Source organism: Humulus lupulus, chromosome 9, assembly GCF_963169125.1.
Source record: "Humulus lupulus chromosome 9, drHumLupu1.1, whole genome shotgun sequence".
Classification (NCBI taxonomy): Eukaryota; Viridiplantae; Streptophyta; class Magnoliopsida; order Rosales; family Cannabaceae; genus Humulus; species Humulus lupulus.
The window spans coordinates 103,049,083-103,058,059 of record NC_084801.1 but is presented as its reverse complement, the minus strand read 5'-3'; the positions used below and the strand labels follow the sequence as shown (position 1 = coordinate 103,058,059).

The 8,977-nt window shown below is 33.3% G+C and overlaps 1 long non-coding RNA gene across 1 annotated transcript; it reads right to left on the bottom strand.

Annotated features, from left to right (window-relative positions):
- Positions 1–6,026: 6,026 nt before the first annotated feature.
- On the bottom strand, positions 6,027–8,181 carry LOC133800980 (uncharacterized). The gene is made up of 5 exons (XR_009876681.1): positions 7,769–8,181; positions 7,548–7,665; positions 7,265–7,325; positions 6,714–6,774; positions 6,027–6,531 (listed from the first exon to the last, which is right to left on the bottom strand). It is a non-coding gene; the product is annotated as an uncharacterized LOC133800980 (long non-coding RNA).
- Between the last annotated feature and the right edge of the window lie 796 nt (positions 8,182–8,977).

Below are 8,977 nucleotides of genomic sequence, written 5' to 3'. Positions count from 1 at the left end.
TAGTGCCAAATCAAGGTCCCATATTTGTTTTTAAGTTGTGGAGAGGCTCGCAGATGGCGATGGGTATAAAACTGAGATTTGGTATCACTTATCATCCTCAGACAGATAGACAATCTGAGAGGACGACTTAGACATTAAGAAATGTGCTTTGGGCATATGAATTAGCCCCTTGATTGGGTTCCTATAGTGATGGTTATAAGATAACAATTGGAGCGACTTCGTATGTGATATTATGAGATAAGAGGTGACAACCACCCATTTCAAGAGATGAAATGGGAGAAAGGAAGTGTTTAGATTATGAGACGGTTCTGAGAACCAATGCAATTATTGATAAGTGTTAGAGCGGGATTACTCGCTTTATTGAGAAGGCTAATGAGTTACGTGAATTAAGGTATAGGAACATGGAGTTCTAGAATTGGAGGTTCTTTGTTTCTCTGAATATCATAGATTAAAGAGATAGAATAATTGGAAAGGAAATTGGATCCTTGGTTTGTTAAACCTTTGAGATGCTGGAAAGAAATTTGACAGATGGCCTACATATTAGCTTTACTCTGGCATTGGCAGAAGTTTATAAGGTGTCTCAAGTATCGATGCTAAGGAAAGATGTGTCGAGTACTACATCTATTTGGGTTAAGAGACCCTGAAATTACAGAAAGACCTACTATGGGAAGAGAAGATAGTGAGAATTCTAGAAAGAAAGAATAAAGTCTTAAGGAAATAAGAATGTCACTTTAGTGCAAGAATTATAAAGGAGTAATAAGACAAAGAACACGACTCATAAGTTAGAGTCAGATATGCGAGATCGGTGTCCCGATATGTTTGAATAAATTTTGAAGACGAAATTTCTATATAGAGAAGATAGTTGTAACGTCACAAAATTCCTATTGAGGCTTAGTTTAGTGCCTTGGCTAGTGTGCCGGTAGGGCACGTGGGGTAAGTATGTGTTAATTAATTCAATATATATGTGATAATGTGAATTATATAAGTTATATTATGATATGACTGTTTATGCATGTTTATGTGTATTAAATATGCTTAAAGGCCCACTTTTGTTAAAATGGGGCATTCTCGTAATTTTATCCCATTGAGGGTATATTTGTAATTTTATATGTTAGGTGTTTGAGACCACATTATTATTTGGATATATTTGAGATAATTCAGCACAAGTCGGTCCTTTTGAGCTAGTTAGCGGAAAAGTCACAATTAAGAATAATACCCGGCTCAGGGTGAGCCTAGGGGTATTTTCATAATTTGGAGAATTACTGGGAATTATCGGAATATGGGACATACTGGGAAAAATATGAGTGTTTGAAGGATTAGTGGATCAATTGGGAATTTTAAGCGTAATTTGAGATTTGGCAGGAATTTAAGCTAAATGACCAAAATGCCAGTGGGGTTTTCTTTGAGGTTTAGATAAGGCAGGGGTGAAATGGTCTTTTTCCATTTAAAATGACTAAGGTCCCAGCTTGGGAGAATAGAACTTTCACATTCTCTCTCTCTCTCTCTCTCTCTCTCTCTCTCTCTCTCTCTCTCTCTCTCTTTAGGCTTTTTAAGGATTTCTCCTAGAACACCAAGCATAAAAGTGGTTCAGGAGGCGATTAAAGATTGATGTTGAGGAGTACAGGTTTCCTAGATCATCAGCAAGCTAGAGGATTCAAATTTGCAGTGGAATTTAAGGTTAGTTTGTTGTTTTCTTTTTGGATAGTTTGGTTTTGGAATGTTCTTGATAAAGTGGATATTTTGGGGAGTTTGGGGCATGTGTTGGTACTAATTGTGGTGTTTGTAGATTGTGTAGTCAATTTGCAGTCGGGATTAGGCTTCAAATTGGTTTAAATGTTGTTTTGAGATTGATTTGGGTTGGATACGATTTTTGAAAAAATTACATTTCTAGGATTTTCGAAGTAGAGTTGCGACACTTGGGAAGAGCGTCGCGTCCCGCTTGAGTTTTTTCGAGGGTGGGTTTGCCCTCGGATCGTCGTGGTGGCGCGACTCTTCTTAGGGGGCTCCGCGCCTCAAAATGGGAAGAAAAACTCTTGATTAGTTGGGCCGTTGAGGCCCTTTGATGGGACGCCGCAACTCAAAAAGCAAGTTTTTCCCAGGGGACTTTTCGGTCCATTGTTGTGTCGTGACACTGCCAGGGGGCACAGCGACGCTATTGGTTTTGGGTTTTGGGAAAACAAATCAAAGGGCTCAGGAAAGATTCTGCTACCCGGTTGAGTGGAGTCTGTGCACTACAAGAAAACATGCTTTTAATAACACCGAAAATGTGTTATCAAAACATATGATAACACTTTCTGATGTGTTAAGACCGACTATGTTATCGTAGGTCATGGTACTTTACATAACACTTTATCAGCGTTATACTGATTTGTTATTGTACTGTCAACGATAACACAATTTCTGTGTTATTTTAATATATAGATAAGTGTTTAATTATTTTATTTATAGTCGATTATATAACATTTTTTTTGTGTTATACTACACTTTAGTATAACACTTATTTTGTGTTATACTACACTTTAGTATAACACATGTTTTGTGTTATACTACACTTTAGCATAACACATTATTTATGTTATATAATGAAGTTTGCATAACATAATTCTTTGCATAGAAAGTGTTATTGTAATAGATATTATAACTCAATTTTCATATTATTGTTATATTTAGATATGTTTAAATTCTCATTATATATTTTATTTATATAACACTAATTTATTCTATTATATTTTAATTTTTTTTATATAATTAAAATTAGCTTTCTAATATATACTAGCATCATCAAATGAACTTGATTTTCAAATAACAAAAAGTAAGAACATTCAACATTGAATTAACAATCCACAATTTAGTTTAAAACATTCAACACTGTTATCAACAACAAAATATTCTTTAAGTATTCATGGAGTCTAAAAGTTACTACTTTCAACACAAATAAATAAACAAAGTTACTACTTTCAAGGAGTCTTAAGTATCCTTTTATACTTCTCTTGTCACATCTGCAAAATAAACAAAGAAATATTTTATTGTTATTATCTAGCATCACAAATTACTTCAAGAAAAATGCTATGGAAATTATATCTAAGAAAGGACACCACATACAAAATAATGGATTCACAACTACACCAAAGCAAACAAAAACCATTCTACTTCGAAACTACTCGAAAATGAGCCTTTTACTTAAGAGTGTCAAAAACCATAATTTCCAAGTCTCCACATAAGATATAAAGGAAATACTAGTAGTTTTTTCTTTTTTGGTTTCATCAGGTTATGACAGGTGAGCAAAAGAAACAATTAACTGAAGTCGCACAAAATAAAATAGCATTTGCTAGTTTGGTAAAGTTGAGTCCTATTGAATATATGTAGTCTAAGCCAAACCCATGATAATATAATATCATTTCCTCTCAACAATGCAAGAATAAGCAACAAGTTTTGCTATTCTATTGATATTAATCATGATGAGAAATTGATTCTTATTATTGAAAATGAACGAAGTGATGAGTACAATTGGGTTAGCCAATTAGCTTTATTTATAAGCTGGCTAGCCGATCAGGAGAATTCAATCAAGATAAGCTCAAAAACAATTACAGGTCTTACATGAGCTCAAGAACAAGTGAAGAAGCTCCCCTGCCACCGTTGCATATGACACCAACCTCGTACTTTCCCTTTTTATGTCTCAATACCTGCAACAACATTATTCTTATTTCAGAAATTCCAGGTAAAATATATCAGAGTGAGCATAGTTACCAACGTCTCTTTTATTCCACAGCTAAACTCTCAACAGAAATTTAAAAGAATAAATGACAAACACGAGATCACTTCACATGAGTGTATGTAGAAAGCATAAGCTTAGATATGACCACGAACTATGACTTTAGATCATTAAGAAAACATGTAAACAAACCAGATAACTATATAAATGATATTAGAATGTCAAACTAGGAATGCATTGCAAGAGAAGGGAAGCTTATAGATTACCCCTAACAATGTGACCAAGATACGAGCTCCACTGCATCCTAATGGGTGTCCCAATGATACAGCCCCACCATGTGTTCATGTATATGTGTGAAAGAGAAAGAGAGGAAGGAAACGATAGAGAAGTTAAACAAAATTTATATATGTACCATACTATTCCAACCATAACAGTAATAAAGAGCACTATATATGCTTGTGTGCATATAAACATAACTGCATGATGTAAGATATATATAAGATCCAATGGCCCATAATCTAGATGACACTCATATTATATGTGTGCAAGGCAAACATGTGATTAGGCTTACTAAAAAAGAAGCAATAAAGAGCATAAATGGTTGTGTCAATTCATTAGTCTGAAATAGTTTGAGAGATTAAATAAAGAGCATGACCATGTATTTAGACTAAGTCCAACAAGCCATAAGAAACTCATAAAAGAGAAACACAAATAGAACACCACAATAAACTAAGCTACAAAAATCAGCAGCAGAGTGTGCTTTATGATCGAAGCCACTGCCAAAAAAAAAACATAGAGAGAGAAAACACAAAAGACTAAACTTGGAAGTTTTATTAACCAACAATTCTAGACCAAAATCATTGTTAGAGAAGGATACCTTCTAGTTATGAATCAAATATTATTTTGCAACATCAAGAGAGATATTGACAATCCCTTTAACACAATCCAAACCCAAACACAAATATAGATATTGACACCTAGAATAAACAACCAAACAAAAAGCTATTATGCAGCATGTCTGTTTTAGTAGCCAGGATAGCTTTTCCCAAAGAATAACTGCTGTCTTTGTAGACAGAATTGTACAGTAATGGACAAATACACAATTGATCAAGGTATTGTTCTTCAAGGGTAGACAAAAGTTAATTATTTTATCTCCAAAACAATTTGTAACCACTAACCAGTAACGTACATATGCTATAAATATAGAGAGTGAATGTATCAGAGAGTAACAATTCCACTACAATGAAGCTTCATATAAAATCATACCAGTATGAGCAATCGATTATTAGCGCGCAAATAGCCTTTAATTGCATCATAATTAGGAAATTATAGTCCATCTATAACTTCACAAATACAAGTATGGGATCTTTCTAAAACTAATAACAAATATATCAAATATCTCCCTGTCATGTACCTCAACACTCTGTCTTTCATTCTCAGAGTTTCTTAGCAACAATATTCAGAGATATTTTTTATATCCAAAGAAACAGATAGATAATATGATATAAAAGATGACTTTTAAGATAGCTTTTTCAAACCCCAAAGGAAGTAGGGAAAGAGGGGGGGCAGGTAAGTTTACAATAAGGAAATCAAGAGAAAAAAGGTATGCGCAAAAATAAATTAAGTAAGAAAATTGGAATGCATCATTGCGGAGTAAAAATAATCTGAGAGTAGATTAAAAAGAACAAAAAATTGTACCTGTGATAGCATATAGAGCACATAAAAAGCATGGAAATCAAGAGAGCAATCCTGTAAAGAAAGAAAGATAGGATCAGAAAGAGTACACAGTCGTTACTCCTTATGAACCAGAAAGTTACATCTAACATGTGAGAAATAATCATAGCAAAATTGGAGTGTATAAATATCATATGAATGAAAATACATATAGCTTATTAGCTTTTATGTTTAGACATTTAGTTGACGCACTAGCATGAGAAACTGAGGTTCAATTCAAGAAAAAAACAAAGCAAACAAAATGCACTTAGAATTGACAGTAAAAAGATGGAGAGACAAAATAAAACTATATTCATTAATGGTTCAAACTTAACATAAAGAAACATATTCCAACTCAAATGTCCAAAAAAATCATCATTTTCATGTGACTGAAATTAATTGTATAGTTTCATGATTCCATCCTTGAAACAAAGAGTGTAATAAATATAAAATATGTAGACTTTAGTAATTGATGATTTCAACTTTTTATAATCTTTAAGAACAGTAGACTTTTTTCTTTCTTCTTCTTTTCTTATTTGGTCTTATTTAATAAATGTAAAGTATAAACTTGGAAATGTTTATCACATTAAATAGAAATAAAAAAGAGGAAAAATCAATAAAATGCGTGTTGCATATCTAAAACCAGAAAACGAAATTGAATTGAATTTACTTTCTGCTGCTTCTACAATTCTTCTCACAAACTCAGAGTTTACAACACTAATGTACGTTTCCTAGCCTAGATACCACGAGTTTAGATTGTCTATTCGAAGGTTCCACATGCCACCATTGTCTAGAGAAATCAAAATTGTTGTCCAAGCTCTGGGAAAGACCTGTAACCAGTTGAAAAATCATTCTGTTAACAAGACATGATTCACTTCTGACAGAATATGGCTCTTGATTTAGGGAATTCTGGTGCAACAACTCAAGAAAATATGAGCTAAATATTAAGCTAACTAAATGCAATGCTACAAAGCACACACCACCAAAAAAAATAAAGAAACAAAACAGAAACCTGTTGGCCATTGTCTCCTTCTCTGTGGATTAGAATTTTCCCAATCTTGATTCCCTTACAACATGCTCTCAGAGAATTCTCCATACTCTCACCGCTGTAATGACAATAATAAGTGTGCAATGAGAATAAATCGAATTAGTACATTGTGAAAAATTACAGCTTTGAATCTTATTTTTTGGCCCAAGAATAGAAATCCTCTAGAGTTTGCTTCCAAATATAAAGTTTATATGAAAAACTGACAAAAAAACACATGCCACAATTGCTTTGCGAAATTACCTCCTGATTATAGACACACCACATAATCTCTTACAGAAATCTACACCAGTATACACGGACTCTGCGAAAGGCAGGAGATGTAAATTAGCTATCAGCAATTACAGTTTCAAGAAATTGGACTCTCTTAGCGAAATCAAAATTAGAAAAAGAAAACAAAATAATGAAGGTATCATCTATACATCATAAACTAACTTTAGTCTTTGAACAACAAACATGCATATGAAGCATGGGTCCTAAACTGTCATATTAGGACAATTAATATTAGATTTTCCTTTTTAGAGATTTGCAGTACTGACAACATAATGCTTTGCTTTTCTAATATGAGTAGTGGCACTTAATTGTTGAGGCTAAACAGTTAATGCCCTCACATTCAGACAAGAAGATAATGTTACTCATATGCTAAAAAATTTCCTGTTTAAAAAAATAAAAAAGGAAAAGTTACAATATGATAAGTAATTTTTCACATATAAGCTAAAGGAACCCATTAAAAATGAAAACTGAAAACTGAAAGGGACAAAGAACTAAAAAATTCCATTTGACTATCAGCTTACCAGTTGGAGTGACCACCTGTTTTTCTGTAAATGACAGATGTCCCAGACCATGCTCAACGACCTGGTAATAATTTCAAGATCATTACTCATTGACTAATCCCATTCTCAAAATGCAAAACCATAAATAAACCATTCTCAAAATATATGATTCCCTCTATGCACATAACAAGGTTTTGCAATCTAAGAAGTTACAAAGTGCTAAAGTCCCGTTACCAATTAGAAATAATATGAGCATCCTATGCAAACATAAGTGCTAAAGTCCAAAGATAAGAAAATTAAGAACCTCATTTCTGAAAGCCTAGCCAATTTGAGCAGCAGCAAAAGGAAGCTTGTTCCCATTGTAATAGTACAAGTCTTTGTAGTTAACAAATATGCCCTGTGCAATTTCTGGCCGCATGAACCTACAGCAGAGTAGATTTAATTACATATCATTACTGACCAAACAGGAGTCTTAATAAAAAAGAATCACTAAGAATAATTAGTACCAAAATGTAACGTGCTCACCCAGGGCTCAAGCCAGATGGGCCTATTGATGTTTGGAACATAAGATTGAATGGATATGGATCAGAAAGTGGATTCTTAGTGTCTGGAGCTGTAATGCCATACTCCTTAAGTTTGGCACCCAGCTCTTCAGCTGAAAGATCATCCAAAATAGCAAGTATGCGCTTCAGTTCTGCAGCCTCCTTGGCAGTTATGGAAAGGTCTTTTTGAAGCTTTTCACTGCAGAAGTCCTTGAGCAAGTGATCGGCACGATAGCAAGTCCTAGTTTTCTCATCTTTAACCATAAGGTCAGTAAATTTATCAACATGACCAAATGCTTTGAGAACAACCTCTGGGGTGACACAGGGACAGTCAACCTCCAACTTCACCATTATCAGATGCAAGAGAATGATAACTTGGGGAAGAAAAAATCAATTTACTCTAGCATATAAAAATAGATTTTGCCACTATAAGAACATTTTAGAAAAGTAAATTACAAATAAAAGAATTTTAACAAGAAATCATAACTAAATCTATTTTAATAGTATTGTAAAGTATCAGAAATAAATTGTAGATTAAAAGTGTCCAATCTAAGATAGAAATTCCAGAGAACACATCAAAAGAAGAAAGATATAATACAATTTTACAAAGAGAAACAAAATACAATATTTACAACAAAGGTTTGAATAAAAAAAAGTACTAAAAAGAATGAAATCCATTCCCAGAAAAGTATCAATGAGAGTAGACGTTAAACAACAATGTTGAAGCCACCTTGTAGCAAAACTTGCTAAAAATTCAATCACATCATTCAGAAGGTTAAACCATTACCACTACAACCATTGCCATTGACATTCACCAAAATCACCATAAATGCACTTCCAACAGATAATTTATTATATCCTTTAGAGAACAACAATAATAATAAGAGTAACGATACGTTGACACAAAATATGCAGCAAATGGTCGTTGGAGGCTTATAATGAATGTTGATAATGGTGGGAGCAGAAAGATAAAACCAAACCGAAGACTCGTGTGTAAAACTATCATCATCAGGCAAAAAAAAAAAAGTTCATAATCTAAGAAGCAAAGATGGGCCAAAATAGATATCGAAAAAATCAAATCCAATGTAAACGAAAATGCACTACAAACAGGTTCAAGTTACTTGATACAAAAGCATCAAAGGCATTGTCAAGTAGTGTTCAAAAACATGCATTATAAAACAGATTAATAATA